We start from the raw sequence: 19,171 nt of genomic DNA, 5'->3' as shown, positions 1-19,171 counted from the left end.
ATATGATCAGTGCTTAGATTGTAACACAGGTGCTTTTCCACAGAATATAGACCCTGAAGTAAGCAATAAACAGAACTTAGTAAATGGATAGTATTAGAGTGGGGTGTGTTGGGCAGTACGCTGCAGGATTTATTAATGCTAGTATCTGTTAAGAAAATACATTTTTTGTTAGTCCTTCTCCACATACAGTTTCAAATCTTTCCATTGAAATCTTGCTGTAGAAATAAACTTGTTTAAAAGAATTTACTTCTGTGGCACAGCATGCCTTAAAATTTAACCAAAAGTCAACGTAATAAAAAAATTGATCAGTTCAGTGAACACATTTCTTTGCCTTAAACTGAAATGTGCATTCTGAAAGAGCATGGCTTGTGAATTGGAGATCCATGAAAGGAACAGACCTGCTAAAAGAATAACATTTTGGTGCAACAAGCTTATTTGCTTAACAGCTTTCTACTGCAATTAACATATGCGGCAAATGCGTTTATTTACTGTGACAGTCTGCTCAAATAACGCTCTTTCAAGAGTGGGATTATATAATCTGGAAATAGCAGAGTTACACTGAGATTAAAATTACTGAATGTCTTGTTTATCCGAAGTGCCAGCAGCACTGCCTCCTCCTTTTCTCTCTCCTTCCTGCTGACTTGTAAATGAGCTGCTTGGGCTCTGGTGTCCTTAAATTAATGAACTGTTTGAGAGCACCGTTCAGCATAGGATTGCTGTTTGCAACAAAAGAAAGAGAAACTGAAAGAAACCCTGGGGAAGAGAGTTTGTGCAGCAGGAGTATTTGACCTCATCAGGCTTTGTGGCCTGGCAGTTGCACTGGTCCTACAAGACTGAAACTAAGAGGACGCTAATGGCAAGGTGTAAAAAAAATAAAGCGACAAGATTTATACTCAGGGATCAGCCAGTCCATTGGGCTTGGCTAATCAGTCGTTAGCCCATGTTCAGTTGGCCCCATTGAGACCACTTTCTCCTGAGACACACACTGGGGACCTTCTGACCAGAGAATTGGCTTGGGCTGAAAAAAGGGACACAGACAGTGTGGCCTACTGCCCGCTGCAGAAAATGCCACATGGGGCATCCTGAGCAGGGTATGGCTGCAAGTCATAGCAGCTGCTCTCAGACTGATTTGCACTTGAACTGCTGTTTTCAGGAATCGCTATGCTGGTGAGGGTGTGAACATGCATCAGCCAAGCCCTGCCATTGATACTGTCCCATTCTGCACACCTCTGTCAGAGGCTTGCTCCCTCCAGCCTCCTCAACGGTGTTTAAAAAATACACAAATTGTTTTTACCTCATGTTGTGAAATAAATAAATAAAAGGGGAGGGTGGTCTAGTATCTACTAGCTAATGGGTAAACAGAAATGACTGGCCCAGCACGCATTGAAGGTGGGGAATTGGCATGGACAGGCATTCATCAGACGGTAGCCAGCAGAGCACTACAAGGACCAAGGAAGGTGATACAAGCCTCTCAGAGCAACTGAGACTTCTAAGCCCCAGGAAAAGGGAGTGGGGTTGCTGCTCCCTCACCCAGTTAATTGGATGACTTTCGTTTCTATTGATTTAATTGACTTGGCCCCCAGAATGGCCGGTCTTTGAGCTGTTGCCTTGTTGTTTGTCCCTAAGATCATTTCTGCAGCTACCGAAGGATGTGGAAAGGAGGGGAGAAGGGTGCTGTGTGCTTCTCCATAGGCTGGTGTGAGACACTGGAACCCCGAAGTAAAGCCAAAACACAACCTCCAAATCAGAAATCATCTATGAAAACAGACTTCCCCCTGCAGCTGCTTAGGGAGAGGAGCAGGTGAAACACAAAGCTGGTGATGGTTCTACCCTGCACGCCCTTAAAAGAGTTCAGAGTCAGAGAGAGCTCAAGTGCACTCTCACTGTTAAGCCAAGAGACAATCTCCAGTTTCAGTTAATTTTAGAGCTGTAACAAATTCCTCTTCCCAGTGCCTCCAAATGTGGGGACTGACAAGGAAAGTTTTCATGACTTCTGAGTCTGGTGTTCTCTGTTACTAGTACTACCAAGGTGGTTAACTGATTCATATAGTTGCATATCACTTTGGTTTTCCATTCTGAAGCCTGTTGTGCTCCATGGCCTTGTCTTGAAATAGCAGCTACATATTTTAGAAAAGAAAAAAGTTCATTCTGAGTATCGGTATGAGCAGCTGCTGAATATTAGAAAATAAAAAGCAAGGCCAAATGGGCAGAGAATCTGGAGACTAGAGGGGTTAGACAACTATATGAAAAGCAGTTGATTTTTCACTAGCTTATACTTTAGAATTATGAGGGTCAGTCCAGCTTGCATCGCAGTGGTACAGGATCAGGTGGATCTGTGCACGTTCTGAAACAGTCTCTTTCTGTGCATGCATTAGCCTGTACCAGCCCATCACAGAATCTTTCTCCTTGCAAGAAGTTTTATAGGAGAACTGCAGAATGCCCTTACAGCAGACACAGAGTAGCTCAAATCTGCTCTGAACAGCGGAGTGCCCTCTGAGCTGATGTCAGTTTGTACTATATAGTTTTGGCTAGAATAAGCATACAGAAAATTTTTTAAATTATTCTGATGATTTGGGAATGGAAGTGATAAAGTACTATTTGATATAGTCATGATGATTGCATTGAATGTGAAGTGGCATACTGCTTTTAACCAAGGGAGTTTGTATAATGTCTTTTGTGCCCCATATGATGCAGGAAGACACTTCTCTGCTTTTCCTAGTTTACTGCTTTCTCTCTCACATGAAGATAATCCTAATATTAAAGTATTGCTAATTTACAAATGTCATGAAAAGAATTCACCCAGAGTTGCTTCACAGAGAGGTGGTGAGAATCATCAGTGTGGTCCTAAACGAAGCGGGAAATGATACCCTAAAATGTTGCCAATGGGGCTAAGCTAGCTGAATTGAAAATTTAACACAGTAGTTGTTAACAAATTTGGGGATTGTGATGCCAAACTCTTTTTGAAACATTTGAATCTTTGGCAGTGCTGGAAAGGGAAGTAAATCAGCTGTGTTCTGGTGGCTTAGAATCTGTTTCTATCTCATAGATTGCCTAGGAGATTACAGGAGAGAAGTCTGCAATACGGTGTGTGCTACAGTAATGGGTAATCCTTGTTAATAGTTCAGGAACACTCCTATAGTGTGTAGTTACCATCTGAGCAGGTTATAAGATTTTTAGAGTATGAGAAACTTCCTGACCATTTTTTCTTAACCCAGCTAGGAACACAGGGCAGTACTCCAGCTGAAAGTCATACTTTCCCCTCATGAGTAAAATAGGGAGGAATTGAATAGGACTGTTTTGGGGAGTTGCAATTCTGCTTTGTATTGGAGAACAAGACTCAGGAGCCTGTATAGGAAAGGGAAACTCTTGTGTGTGAAGGAGCTCATACCACTGATCCCTGATAGATGAAGCTGGGAAGATGTCATCTAGCCAGGTTGCACATGCACGTACAGAGGGCTACTTCCCCTCCTGCCTCCTTGGGCCTGTTGGAAAACTTGAGAGCAGAGCTAGGTCAGGGGCTCCAGACCATAAGCCAAGGCAGGACTTGTAGTCATCTCAAAGATTTTCTGCATGTTGGGCTGTTACTACCTTGTGCTGGTTAGTTTTGTGTCGTTCCTCTTTCTCCTTCCCTCGCACATCTCTTCACCTCAGTTTCATTCCACTTGTGCACCTCTTACCCTTTTTCTTGGTTGTCCTCTCCTGCCCTTCCTATTTATTTATGTTGCATTGAATTCTCTCCTTTACTTAAATTATGGCAATGTTAATGCTGTTTGTTGCCATCAGCTTGCCTGTTCTGCTGGGCTCTTTTACCCCTTTTCCCAGCTACAGAAGTTCTTATATCTAATCAGGTAGTGCTCTCTGTTGCTCTGTTTGTTCAGTGCTTAGCACAGTGTGCCCCTATTCTTGGTTACCTCTTAGGATCCACGCCTGTAAAAGTTACAATTTCTTAACAGTAGTCATGCTCGATGATGCCTAAGTAGGATTTTCTACGGCCCACTGTAAAGTACCCCAACTACAGCCTGCCCACTCAGGAGCACACTGCATGAACAGTTGCAAAATTGTGAGGAACAAGGTAAGGAACCAGATCCTTTCCCTTCTTATCTGGCAAAAACCCCCCTTTTCTTTGGTCAGCACTATGTTGGCAGAAGCTCCATTTTAAATACCTTCCAAGAGTGACTGTGAAACATCTGGAGACCACAGTATCTGTCACTATTTTTTTTTTCTGAGACTCTGGGAAACTCCTCGAGACATCCCCAACCCTGGAAAACTTCCAAGCATTCCTAAGAGAGCATAATGAGGCTTTAACTCTGAGGCATTGCATTTTCAAATGTGGAGGAGGCTGCTTCCATTCTTGCCAGAGGATTTGGCAGCCACTGCATCTCGTTGGGACTATCACCCATTTCAATTTGAGGATGCAAAGCCTTCTTTCAGTGTGGTCTTTGTAATATGGGACATGCAGATGGGTATCTGGGCAACATGAAAAAGCCTTTTGCTTACGGCCAGAGAACGAAGAGAGCAACCAAAGAATTCATTTTTAGTCCCATTCTCCCCACATTTTAAAAATTACTGAATTGCTAACTGGTGTTGCCTGTTGCCCAGAGAACACCAGGTCACCTCTAAGGGAGTAATGTTGTCTCTTCTACATGCTAAACTTGCAGACTCTTCAGGCTACAGCACCCGAATTTCCCTCAGGTGTACTGAACATTTCAGGTGATGATTGACCGCTCTCCCTGATATTTGTATGATTATTAGTATCTTCTCTGTGTGCTATTCAGCGGACAGCACTGCTCATAAAAAGCAGATAGGAGCAAGTTGGGCTGCTGCCCCTGGTGAGTAGGAGAGAGGATGGGCTGATTGATGACCCTTGGCTGTTTTCTGATGCTGCAGTTGTTTTTTATGATGTCATTAGGAGGCTATAGTCACATTAAGGAATCCCTCATGACATCATAAAGGACTTGATATTTCGCTAATGTTATTTCAGCAGAGTGGAGCTCTGGAATTTTATAGTCTTTGCTTTCCCCATAGAATTAGGAGTTGTCTAACTACAACCTGGAAGAAATGCAAAAATAGTCAAATGCCGACTTCAAAAGTTATGGTGGAAGAATGCTAATATATTTGGCTCTTTCAGAGCACACAGCACCTTTAGGTGGAATACGTGATGTGTTTATAAACGATGCCATCAGTGAATACATATCCTCATGCAAAGGAAGAATCCGGCGTGCCTTCCACTTTTTTTGGTGCACAGACACAAAAAAATATTTTTTTCTGGACACTTTTTGGAATAGCATGAGAGATAAATGGGCCATAAGACAGTACCATGGCACCATGTGGGCTTTGGCATAAGAAGACAGAGTTGTGGTGTAATGATGAGATCAGGTAAACACTCACAATGGAGCCAGAAGCTATCATTTCCTAACATAAGAGGGGAATGCTAAACCCTCTACTGAGAAGAGATGCTTTTTGAAGAGCTTAGTATAGGTGGAGAAAGCACTCTGAGTGCTGTTGCCAACGGTACCATAAGAGGGGTATGTGAGGACTGAGGTTGGTCAACCTTACTGAGTGTCACCTCACAGTGCGAGGGCTCAGCATCTTCATTGCTGAAACACAAACATTTCCCTGGGTGAAACTGCTGTTAGTTAAGGGTAGGAGACTGGGAAAGGAAGGAGGAGGAGGTTTGCGTGCCAAGCGAGAAATCAAATTACAGTTTGCTTTACTGCAGTATTAAGGGATCCCTCCACATGGCTTTATGCGGGTCTCTCCTGCCTTCCTTTCCTAATGCACTTAATAGTATATAAATAATCTGAATGGTACCTTAATCTGTCCCCTTTTCACAGAGGAAATACAGCTCTGGTTTCAGATTAATTTTCTTTGTGTTCTCTGAGCGTTCCCAAAGCAAAGGAACTTATTTTTAAGCTATGAATTTTGCTCTCTTCTCTCTGGTTACCCCAATATGTATGTACTAAACAGCAATAATAATATTTATTGCATTGTTTTAAGATTCTTCATTATTTCTTATCTGTGACTTTGGAATAGTACCTGGGAAGCCAGCTAAGTGGCAGAGCACCCAAAGCCCCACTGAACAGCAATGGGAATTGGACCTTTACCTTACACAGATGCTTTCAAAAATCCTTGCTGTTGACTGCAAAATCCCTCTTGAAACAGGCTTTAGGCTGCTAACTGTTTTTAAAGCTGTTGAAATTTTTACCCATAATGACAGGCAGAAAACTCCAGAATCTAAAAGACTCTGCCATATGGATGTTAATCTGAAATGAACATTGTCTTATTTCACATGGAGAACTATACAAAACAAAAAAGTCCCTCTGAGACCCCAACTGGATTTGCTGTGGGATCCTCTTTGGCCAGAATGCATCTGCATACTAAAAATTCAGTAAATTAGAATGATGGGGTTTTTTCCCTAGAGAAGCTACTGCAAGTACAAATATGTAACACCTCGAAATTATTTTACAATCCCCAAAACAGCTAATTGGACTGTTTGGTACGAGACACGAGCATTTTCTGAAATACAAGCTAAAAAGTGGAAAAAAAAAAAAATCAGGGCAAAAGTCTGCTAAGAAGAGGCTATCACATTTGTAAAGAGAGACTGGGGAGCTTGAGGTCTGGGAGACACTGTCAGATGCCAAGTTACAACAGTCAGTGACCTAGTTGTTGCTTTCAGTTTCTTCTGCGAGTCAGATGGGAAGCAGATAGACTTGAGGCTTTTCTTGATTTTCAGCATAACTTATAAACGCACCTCTCATTAGAGGAAAGGCGAAGGCAGAAAGGAGAGACCTGAACTCCAGAGAAGAAGGGGCAAAGCTGAGGGGGGAGTGGGAGTCCCTCCTTGTGCTCCACACTCCGAGAAAATAATAGGAAAGCCCTTTGCCTTCCTCATTGCCTTTCCTTCGCCTAGAAGCTTAGGCCTCCTTGGTACTTTTTCAAGGCAATGAAATGAATGATGTTCCGTGTGCTGAAAATCAGAAAAGCCTTGATTTTCTTGATTCCAGAATGTATCTTCAGGAATGCTCAGTGCTGCTGCTCTGCAAATAAAAAAACTGCCTAAATTCATTTATATCTAGGGCTAGTCATTTTACCCATGTTTTACACTCTTCTCTGAAGTTTGAAGCTTTAATTATAGTTTTCTTAGCTGGCACATTGTTTAACATTTTTAAGGAATAAATAAAATCGGCATGCATTTTCTCTGTAGCTTACTGAAGCAGTATATTCCTTTTCACCTTTTCTTCCAAGACCCTCCTTTTCCTAGTATATGTCAGTACAGGAGGAGAATAACCAAGGTGTTGGGGGGGGGGGGGGAACATTAAGTGACATTAAATCAAAGATAATTATCAGCTGTCAGTCAGTGAATGGCACAGAGCCAGAGCAGCACTGAGTAGGGAGTCTGCCTGTCCAGCCTTACTTCCTTTCCCTTCAGAGTTTGCAAAAGGTGTAATATTTATCTTTAAACAACATAATTTATTACCAGGTGAATCTGGAATTTTAATACAAATCTCCATTTGGAGAATGAAAACACCTTTCAATAGAACAATATCATTTATCCTTTCCATTTCAATGCCCCGGCCTCAGCATAATTTTGAAGGGGTTACTGTCACTGACATTACTAATAGAGCTATGTTATTAAATTACTTTATATACACCATGTATAATATTTGTCCTTTTTTAACATGCTTGACATAAGAATCTCAGTGAGAGACCCTGGTGTGGCACCTGCATTTCAAGAGGACTTCAGAAAAAAAATGTAAGGAGACCTTAATCTGTTCTAGATGAGAAGGAAGAGGAATGGGAATCCCTATTTATGTTCAGTGAGGACTAAATACGTCAGCTGGCTCTGAAACCTTTTCTCCTGTTATGACATGTTCCTAGTATTATGTTTGACCAGTTCCTGTCAATGAACTGGTCCTTTCAGTAAAATTCTAGGATATTATAGAACTTTGCACTTTGTGTTGGATTTGTGCAGCCAAGCAAAAAGCTGCATGAAAAGGCCTTTTAAATACCAGAGGACAAAAAAACCCTGTTGTTTCTACTAGGTTTCAAATACTTGAATTTGTTCCTGCATAAGAGGCTGTTTGCAGGGTCTTTGTGCAAGTGAATTTCAGATCAGGCACCTCATCACAAACATTCCTTGCAGTACTAGAGGTTATGCCACATTTTCTCCAGGCAGCCCTGCCTGCGCCTTTGAGTCCTGTCCTTAGATCTGAAGAAGGGAGGAGAGGCAGGCAAAGTGTATGCATTTCAGAAGCATACCAGTAGCTCAAGCTACCTGAAATCTTGCTGAGGAGACTGCCCTTCCTCGGTCCTTGTGGTCCTGAGGCCATCTCTCTCCGCCTCTCTGGCAGTGCCCTACTCATCACACTAACGCTAAGTCTGTGGCCCCTTGACAATCATAACCCCCAAGGCAGCAGATTTTAATTCTTGTCAAGGGTTCAACAATGTCTGTCTGAGCGCCTCCCATCTGCCATTATTCTGACTGCCAGCTCGCGTGTGGTTGTGCATGGTTTGGTCTCAACAAGAGTGGCCTGTGAATGGCACAGTCGCCAACTAACAAACCCACACTCCAGAGTCTGTTCCTTGTTCTTCACTGCACAGACACGAAACTCAGACTTTGCATTGGAAGCGAAAGGGCCCCAGGGAACGGTGGACGCTCTGCAGTGTGATCCGGTATTCTTCTCCTGCGGTCAATGACTAGCTTTGCCTGCAAGTAGGCTACATGTTTTAGGCATTGCTCACCACCCCTGCTGCTCTATTCTCAGTTGAAGCCAGTCCTCTCTGTGTGATATCACAGTCAGCTGGCTGTGATGCTGCAGGTAGATTGGGACTTCGGATAGCAGGTGAGAAGCAGGGGGACACAACCCCCTGAGGAACAAACAATTTTATTTCATGCGTGAACAGTGTCATGTACAGTGAAGATGAATACAAAGGAGAGTCCTCAGAGGACGTTCTGGCACTCAGCATTTCCCAGGGTCATTGGTGGCTTTGTGATTCTTTTTTTAAATGTATAAATCACTGATTAAATGTCTGTTTGCCAGGCTGCACCACCCTGGACATGCCTGGAGATGTCCCAGAGGAGGAGGTGGGAAAGGGGGAGAGTTGCCTGCAGCCTGGGATAGTTATCTGTTTGCTTTGAACAGAGCAACTGATCTACCTCTGGGGTTTTGCTTTCACACAAGTTCATCCAGTTCACCTACTTATACTGCTTGTTATTAATAGAATCGTTAGCATGTTCACTCCACAGCTTGTAGGGAAGGTGTGCACATGGGTGGCACCTGAAGACAGAAAGTATCTGATTATATCTAATACTCATTTGGCTCATCTTCCCAGGTGTGCTGTTCTACAGATAATAAACCAGGCAGCTTCACAGAGGGAGGTACAGGCACACCCTAGCTGTGGGCTCCAGCTGTATTCCAGCATCAGCTAACAAGCAGGGTACCCTCGCTGGTGAGGAGTTAGGGCTGTGCCTGCATACACAAGGGAACACAGACATGGATGCTATGACCTGCAGAAATGGCACAGGTGAACAGATTTGTCACTGAGCAGGAGGTCTTCAGAGGCCCCTGTGCTCTCACCCAAGCGCTGACACTGAGCTGCTTTGTTCTCTATGGACACATCCTTCCCTTTGTGCATCCTCTTTGTCCCTGACTTCTGCCCATTTATACATAAGCTTATCATGGCACAACTTGCTTTCCGTAGGTGTAATGCAGCGAGATGTGGCTGCAGCATGGCTATATTCACTTGAATTTGCTTGAGTGTACCTGCTCAGGTGCCAACACCTGTGTAGATGTAACCTGTGTGTCGGAGCACAATGTCACGTAACAAAACTCAGGTCTGATGCGCGCATATGGGGAATGGATCATGCACACTGTTCGTGATGACAGGCCGCTCTGGGTCTTAGCACGTACAAGGAGGAGGAGGTCTGTCATGGACCCGAGTGCTGTAGGCTGAGCTCTCTGCTCTGTGCTACGTTCTGTGGCACCTGTGGTCTTCCTCTGGCAGTGAGGCTGAGCACTGATACTGAGAGGTCAGGTCCAAGATTTCAGCTGGAGGCAGTTAAAGAAGAACAGAAAGGAAACAGAGGAAAGAAGGTCTCCTAAAAGAATCAGACTTCCCCACCTCTCTCAGTGTTATGTACAATGGTACAGGGACTTCTTCAACTGGACTCCACTTACAACCTGCTACGCTACATCTAGAAATGAGCGTGTAAGGGTGAGCAGTTCATTACTACTGAATGCTCCATTCTGCCCTCACATGCAGATAGTGATCTTGATTTAGCTGTTCAGCTATGGATGCCTTTGAACTCAGACCTAGCAGAGAGGGCTGAATCTTTTCCATCTGATTCATATCCAGAGCTTCTGCTATTTACTCAAGCCTCTCGGGTGGAGACATTGGGCTGGAGAGCTTGTGGGAACAACTCCCTTCAAGCTCTAGCTGCAGTCTGAAAGCTGTGGTGTAGGAAGAAAAACAGGGTAACCAGCCTGTCTTCAAAGTGAGGCTTTCTTCTCCCCAGAGCAAGTGTAGTTCTGACCCTATTTAACACCAGCGCTCTCACACAGAATGAAAGGTTAGTACATGCAGTGTTTCAGGCTCAGAAGAACTTCTCTGCCTGAGTGGAGCAAGTACATGAGTTTAATAAGCACGTTCTTTGGTACAATTGCAGTAAGGGTGGCAAGTGATTTTTTTTTTTTTCCTTGCATCTGGACTGCCAAGTTTTCATGGCAGTCTTGACATTTTTGCAATGCTAGCTTTAGCAGTAACATGTGCTCCATGCACTGAGTGACCCTTCAGCAAGTTAATGCTTCCAGATCTACCTCAGAGTGAGCTGGCTGGAGACCTCTGGCCAGAGTAGCAGTGTTTTAGCTTGTCAGGATGGCTTCATTAGAATTTTCATTGCAAATTTAGTGCATGAAATAAGTTTGGCTTCCAGCCTGGTGACTTGTCTCAGTCACCTATGCTTTTAGCCTGTGTTCAGGATGAGCAAGAATGTCTTACTCAGTGGTAATCATGCCATCTTGGATTTTTAAACCTCGCCTTTATTCCTGGCAAACCAACACCTAATTAGTTTGATAGTATTAAATGCACTGGATATTTATGTGTTATCAGTTATTAATGTATGTTGCTGATACATGATTCTATTCGACTTGAACAAAGCACCTTTTACACTCTAGATGAAACAGGCATTACTTTGCTTAACTGCTGGGCAGATGGTAGCCTAAGAGTCATCCGTCTGCCCCTAGAAAGCATAGCACTAGTGGACCAGTTTCTTGGGCAATGCCTTTTTGTGCCTGGTAGTCAAGGACTGCCAGCTGTTGGGATATCGTCCTCACACATCTTTGGCCATGAGTTTAGAAGGTATCGTGGGAGCTCTTCAGACTAACTGTACTGTATAGATTTGAGGACTATGGTTGTAATATCCATGAACAGGAAAAAAAAAAAAAAGAAGGCAACACACACACAGCTTAACACACCTGTCGCATAGTCCAAAAAAACTGCTCAGAGCAGATGCAGCACAATGGCTGTTTGCTAAATGTTCACGGGCAATTGGCTCAGCGGAGCTGTGCCATAGGGCTGCAGAGAGTACTCCATAAGCAGTGCTTCAGGAATTCTTCGGGACATAAAGCAAGTCTCTTTTCCAGTGGAATTTTTTAATGCACCCGGATGTATAATAGTAATAGGAGCATTCTGTAAAAGGCAGGAGCTCGACCAGATAAACTTTACAATAAAACAAATTTTAAAGCTTATTTATAGTGCCATGCTCTCCTTTCTATTTGTGATTCTGTGACATATTTATCTTTTATTTAGAAATGATTACTCCCAAACTGGGCTCAGATGCTTCATCTCCGTTTTGAATTATGAGCAAGAAAAAACAGTAGAGCAACGATACCCCTGGAGTGATGGCTTTACATCTTTAATCTAATTAATTTATGAGCATTTCCAGGGACTCCCTACTACAGCACCTGAATGCCTGGAAATCCTGCATTTTAAGAGTTTTCCATTTGATATTTTGTTGCCTCCTGCTAGCGTGGGTCTCATGTTTCCAACCCTGTAGTGTTCAGTACATAGAAAAGCAGTATTAATAAGCCTTAGTGCTTATTATGTCAAATAAAATTGAATTAATTTCTCCTGAATTGTTTGTTGGTTATGTTTGCCTTGTTCTGATGAGATGCTCACCGATAGCAGGGTAAGAGGTCCCTATTTGTGGCTTCTCCTGCTGTGTGTGAGGCCTCACCTTTGCTTTGTTTTCTGTAACAGCAATAACCAACACACTGATGTGTTTCCCTTAAACCTTGTATTACAGGGGCTGAGTTTCTCTTCAGCTACCTTTAGTTTTCATAGGCTTCCAGGCAAGCAGTGGTGGAGATGGCATTGTGCGATGTGTTAGAGGTATCCAAATCCAGCCTATTTCAAACCTGAGTCGTGCTCCTCTTTGGCAGGTGTGAAAGAGATGGAAAACTCCTGAATTAGCATTTGCTGGTTGTCAGTGCCGCGCTCCCTGACAGAATCAGACTCGCATTGGCTCTTTTTCTCCCTCCCTCTTAATTAATTTTGCCTGTGCTGAGCAAGCGGGCTCCAGCAGGCTCGCTGCCGTGGACTGATTTCCCCGTCTCCCTTTGATGTGTCTCCTGAGAGGGGCAGGGCGCACTGGAGAAACTCATCAGCGAGACCTGCTGTTTCTTATTTTCGTGCTGCCTTGGGCAGAGCTCTTCCTGCCCTCTGCTCTTACGTTACTTCTCTTTCGACAGCAACTACGTTGCCATAACACAGCAGGCGTTTCTACGCCTTGCGAGCCGTGGGAAGCCTGCGGCCCCTTTGCTCCACCGCTGCAGCGGGGGGCAGCGCATGCGGGGCCGCGGCCGCCCAGGACGGTGTCGGAAGCCGAAGGGCTGGGCCCGGTGTCGGAGGCGCCGGGCACCCTCGTCCCTGGAGAGTTACGGCTCCGGGCCCACGGTGAGGGGCTGGTGCCGGGCGGCCTGCCGCCCTGCCCGAGGCCGGCGAGCCTCTCTGCCCGCCCCGAGGAGGCGCGTCCCCACCGAGCGCCGTCTCCTTCCCTCCCGCGGCCGAGCTCCTGCTCCCCGCGGCAGCCGGCAGCGCTGCGCCGCCCTCGGGCCAGCCCTGCCCCGCCGCCGCAGCCGGGGCGGCTCTCCCTCCCCGGCCTCCCGCCCGGGGCCGCGCAGCGGGGGCAGCCGGCGGGCCCGCGGCGGGCAGGGGCCGGGCAGCGGCCGCGTCCCGCCCTGCGGCGCGGCAGCCGGCGGGGCTCGGCGGGCCGGGGCGGGCCCGGGCCGGCGGCGGGGGAGGGAGGGCGCGGGCAGCGGGCGCGGGGGACCCGCGAGGGCCGCTGCCGGCGGCCGGCGCGTCCCGCGGGGCTGCCGGGGGTCTGCGGGGAGCTGGCGGCTGGCACCGGCGGGCTCCGCGGAACGCTGCGCCGGCCCCTGCGTGCGCGGGTGCGCGGGCAGGGCCCGAGCCGGAGCCGGGGGCCGCTCGGTTCCACCGCACCGAACCGAGTAATCGCAGCTCTTTGCCGTATTTTCGCTCTGTCTCCGTCTCACTCTTTTCTTCTCTTTTTTTTTAAATGGTGCCAAGTAAATGTGAGGTTTCAAATGCCCTCATTATTTAGATTTATTCATGAGATTCCCGCTCGGTATTTCTGTATCGGAAAAACAGTTTGTGAATACTTCATAGTAAATTTTTTATGTGAACTTTTGAAATTTACTTCGTATTAATTAATTATTTAACTTTTGTAGAGTATGCCTGTTCCATGACTGGCCAGAGGAATGCAAGTCAGCAGCACAACCTGAAGTGCAAATGCCAGTTCTTTGCCAAATACTCAGCTCAGAGCTTGGTGACGGTACATGAATTAATTCTCTTACTCGTGCATTCCCACTTAAAATATATGAAAACCTCTTTTGCAGATTTTGGCTCAGATATCCGTAGAAAACAAATATGCCCCAAAACTACGGACTTGATTTTATTGCAAAACTGATCTTTAAATTCAAGTAAGTAATGGCCAAATAATTTTGTCCTATCTGGTCAGCGCTAGTCTTGAGCGGACAGTCCTTAAGCATGGAAAATTCAGCAGTGTAGACAGGCAGATTATGCTATGGCGTGGCTGGAGAGAGGCTGAAAATGAATGAAAAAAACTCCATTGTTGGAGAAAAATAAACAGCAACCTGAATTCCTGATTTAAAATTTGCTTGGCAAAGAAAGCCCAGGGAGCACCCTCTCATCACCACAGGGGTCGCTTTCAAACGAAACTCGTGAGTTCCCTACTGGGTATTTATCACCTAAGTTACAAAATCACAAGCCCTCCTCACCCCAGCATCTTCAGCTTTCTCAGCACTGAGAGCATCATTTCACGTACGTAACAGCTGCACCGCCCTTTTGCCTTGACCAAGTCTGTAGGGCCCACGTGCCTGGGAAGGTCAGCTAGTCTCGCAGCCCCAAGGCACATTCTTCCTTGCAGGTACAACATTTCATTTCCAGATTTGTGTGTTTTCCTAGTGTCCATCCACCGGCCCGTGGTGCAAACAAGGGTTTATCTCTGCTCCATGTTTCCCACATTTGACTTGTATGCTGCTTGTTTCAGTCACTCTTTCACACTCTGCAGTGGCAAGAGTCCAAAATAAGCTTGTAGCAGCCTGACTTCTGTGTTGGCCAAGGAAGTTAGCACAGCACTTCTGTGCAGCAGGATTCTGCAGCAAACAAAAAATGCACTCTTTCCTCTCAGTGGCAACATGGTAGTGAGCTGTGATCTGACCTTTCTTCCTTGGAGGCCTGGATTCAAACTCTGCCAGCAACTCCAGTCAGAGAACTGCAGGCGAGTTTGTCCCCGTCGGCAGTTTTTTTCTAAGGGGACACAGGGCAGAAGCAGCAAAGGGAGACAGGGATGACAGGCAGCCACTCTGTTAGGGCGATACCTGGTCAGGTCCCGCTCCAGGGCTGGGCTGCTCGGCTGTACACACCGTGTGCCATTCTGAGCGCAGCGTGGCGTGGGTCATGTCCCCTGGCTTTGCTGGTCCTCGGTAGCGTCTGTGGGTTGAAGCTTGGGGTCCGCAAGGACAGAGCACGGTTGCTGAGGCTTCCCACCTCTTTCTCACAGCTCTGCAGTGATGGCTTTGCGCACAGGTAGGGCAGAGGACGGGTGAAGCTCCTGAAGCAGGACAACAAGGTAGCTGCTGGCCTCTCCATTTTCTGCAGGACGGGGGCTGGAAAGCCATGCTTACTAGCGGCTGTTTGTTCTCCCAGTCCCGTTACCAGAGACGGCTGCCCTGTTCTGGGCAGAGCACTAAAAAGGGAAACAAAGGATAAAAATCCTTTCTTTGGTGAATATTTTCAAGGTTCTTTCAGAAAGGTACGAGTTAGAAAGCTGGAACTGCTCTTAAGTGTCCCAGCACACCCTTCTTTCCAAAATGTGAATTTGCAGACAGGTGAACAAACAGGTCTGCAGTGACCTGCTGCTGCCGGGGTGCGCACATCTGAGCAGGTGTGTGTCAGGAGGCACTGTGCCTCGTGTGATGTGCTGTGTGTGGTGTAGGGTAGTTTTCCCTCTATTTTTCTCTATTGAATAGTACAAAAAATACGCTCCCTGACCTTGTTAGTGCACAGGCTAACAAGGCTAGTACCCTGAGGCTCTGCCATAGCATACACTTTTCTTGTCTTTTTAACTGAACTGCCAATTTTAGTGAAAGAACTAGAGGTAAACAAGCCACAAATCTGGTGAAGGAAAATGGTCACTGAAGCCACATTTGCTAAAGCACATATTACCTCACCTTTTATTATCTCTCTCTGGTGTTTATAAGCCTTTCTATGGGTTTTCTATACCTGCTGCAGCTGTGGGAATTCCCATATTCTTATCCTGCTTTCAGTTTGTTCCTCTCATCTGGCCAGGCCTTCAAATACACCTCTTTAGCTCATCTCTGAGGAATAATTGTTGAGTGCCTCTGCTTTGGGCACACCTCAGCAGTGCCCTACTATGTATCCAGATAGCAAGTGCTATCTGTTGGAGTATTTATTCTGACCTTGTAGAACTGGCAAGAAAAAAGGTGGGAGTGGGCACTGGCCCTCATACAGTGTAGCCTACAAAAGCAAGTCTCACATGGCTCTCACTATATCTTCAGATCTTGTTCTGTTCCTCATGCTTGCTGTGGTCCTGGCCACAACATATTTCCCTCGGTTTCCATCAGTACTAGTTTTGCAAGAAGAGCTAAGAAAGCAGATGGGGGAGAGCAAAGAAGGTGAGGAGCTGGGGGACAAGTGGATCAGGGAGTTGGGCAAAGAACTCGGAGAAGGGCTGGGTCCTTGCTCTTGTTGCAAGATGTTCATTTGTGACCGTTTAGGCAGCTCTGAACCATTGTGAGGAAGCCTATGGCAAAAATACCTCAGTGACTGTTGGCTATCTGCTATCAAAAAAACATGAAGTGGTGGAATGACTTAAAGAACATGGGGCATTTTTGGTCCAACTGATCTTCTACTGAATCCACCGGAGGCCATGTAAGAGCTGCTTCTCCAGCTAAAAGATATTTGCTATGCTTAACTGTTACCCACGAGGGTAGCTGCATAGAACGTGTGTTAAATTCATTCCTGCTGAGGTAGGAGCTCCAGTCCAGGCTGACCGTTGCCAACATGTTCAGCGATGCAGCATGGTGCACGCTCACTTGTGAACATTCTCAGCAGTATTGGCATGCTGAAGCCAGGGACTTCTCTCCCCTTTGTGCTATGATTTGGAGGTGAACTAGTTCACTATGCAAAATGAAATCTTGTACTTCATCAGGAGGGTGCAGCCCTGTATCCATAGAAATCCTGTTTTTGAGAGTTCACATTTAAAAACATAGGCAAATGGATCATTAGCTGTTTTAATTACGTAAGTCTGCTGTGGCAGTTACTCAAACTTTTTGCAAGGCAACAACAGAACCATAAAACTGGTTATCAAAGATCACTTTTAATAGAAAGAAAAGCCTGTTGGTTACTCTTTCCTTAGAGCGGTTGATGCTTTGCTCAAGCCCCAGCTAGCCCAGAGCTCAGGGCAAGAGACAGGTCAGCCTCCATCTTTCCACAGTCAGAGAACAGGCTGAAACTTTCTGGATGCAACAAGCCATACGGAGAAGACAGAAAAGATGGCCAGGCTATGGATGGCAACTACAAGAAATCTTTTTAAAGGGTTCTTGTTCCCAGTCCCCAAGAGGATTCAGCTGAAGGGCATCCAGGTCAACCAGGTACTTCTAGCAGGTGAAAACAGAGCCATGGGTTTTGATCCTCCCTGCACTGATGTGATCCATATGTGCATTTACAGATGCCTTGGTGCCACGTATGGATCATGAGAGCCAGCCTCTGTAGATGTTGGCAGCAAGGTAAGCTTTTCTTAGTTAAGAAGAATCTGTAGAAAACCCACCCCACACCCATACACACTCCAAAACTTTCCAGCACTGCATGGGAGATCTGATTGCTCTGCAGTCAGTCTGAAGTACAAAATGTGTTGTACTTGAGAGTTCAGGGAAGGAGAGTGATTCTGACAAAGTTGTATAGGAATAATACTAGCCAAGACCACTGCTCTGGGTTGTGCTGACCAGGTAAACGGGATGTATTTATAAGCTTCAACTTGTCTCAGTATATTTATCTGAGGTAAGGACTTGATCATGCTGTTCAATATGTCGCTCCTGACAAATGTTCTTTCAGTACAGTGTGTGACCAAGCTGAAGTTCCCAAAGCCATGAAAGTCAGTTTAGCTGAACAGATCATCAGGGCAGCATTAAAGGGTCAATTACAGTTCAGGCTTAATATAGATCTATCTTAATATAACTATTTTGATAAAAAACTTTTCAGTGCCTCTGCTCTGGCATGCACCCTCTGATCCACATCTCAGAGTTTTGTACAGCTATCAGTAGGCGAGTGGAGTTCCTCTATGAGCATATTAGAGGTATAACTTCGCAGGACCGACATGCAAGTGCATTACGTATAGTGCATTGTGTCATTTCATAGGGTGCAAACTGCCATGCTGCATTTCTTTGAGATGTTGTACTATGGAATGCATCTTCCTTTACAAGTAGAATATATGTGAACTCTAAAATCCAGCCTACAAAATGGTGTGGTATACTAAAGAACGTGATGTTGGTCCCTTGCCCTTCGTGATGGCAACTCTGAACACAAAATGGGGAGTTCTGTCTATTCGGTGCTTTGTATAGAGCTGGGTGTTTTACAGATTATTTTACAGACTTCATAAAAAATACTCAAGAATCACTCACCTATCATGGGGTTCATCGTGCAGTTGTGACTTACCACAGGATAATATTTCTGTTATCATCTGCATAATATCACTGACAGCTTGTATTGGTCAAGTGTGTCTCTTCTGGAATGAATGCTTCTGTTCTTGCTAAAAGAACATGAAGTGTTAATGTGATTTAGGTCTTTCCCTGCCTGTTCAGTTGGCAGGAAGCTGCAAAGATGCTCAGATGACCATAGAAACAGTCTAGAGGAAAAATCTTGGGATTTTTTTTGTAAATTGCCCCAGAGAGCACATTTTCAAAAGCTAGTTTCTGGACTATGTTGAGGCAGAAGCTCCCAGGGAAAGATCTGACTCTTCAGTTACTGTTCCCACTTTCTGCCATCCATCTAGTTCTTCGTGTGAGCTCTTGATACTTGGGCTGCAAGCATGCCATACTATAGCTCAATACAAGGACCTTCCAGCTTAAGCACAGGCATTGTCCAGTTTTCATTTTAAAATGGAAGAGAATATTATTTGCACATCAAATAGAACATTCTGCACAGCTACTACTTGGGTAGTAGGGAAGGGAAAGAAAGGGCAACAAAGTCTGCCTGGTACAGACTGCTTGAATCATGAATATTCATCATCAAAATGAGAAGACCTGGAGTTTTCATAGCAACTCCACCCACCCAACTGAAATAACTGTTACAGCCTTTGCCAATAAAATGCCAAATGAAATGGATAGAAAATGAAGCAATGTAGGTTGTGCGAAGCGGCTGTTTTCCACTCTGTGAATTTAGGGGACAGAAACAAGAGGTCTCCAGCAGCAAAAAGCAGCTCTAGGTCTTGTGATCGAGTATCTTTTAGCAAACACTGAATGCAGAGAATGTGTGTGACCTGGACTTTTATTGCCATTGCCTGCACCCATGCACTGTACTCATGAGCACCATGTGGGCACGCTAGCACAGA

The sequence above is a fragment of the Ciconia boyciana genome, chromosome 21, assembly GCF_034638445.1.
Source record: "Ciconia boyciana chromosome 21, ASM3463844v1, whole genome shotgun sequence".
NCBI classification, from domain to species: domain Eukaryota; kingdom Metazoa; phylum Chordata; class Aves; order Ciconiiformes; family Ciconiidae; genus Ciconia; species Ciconia boyciana.
Note: the sequence above shows the minus strand (reverse complement) of the source record.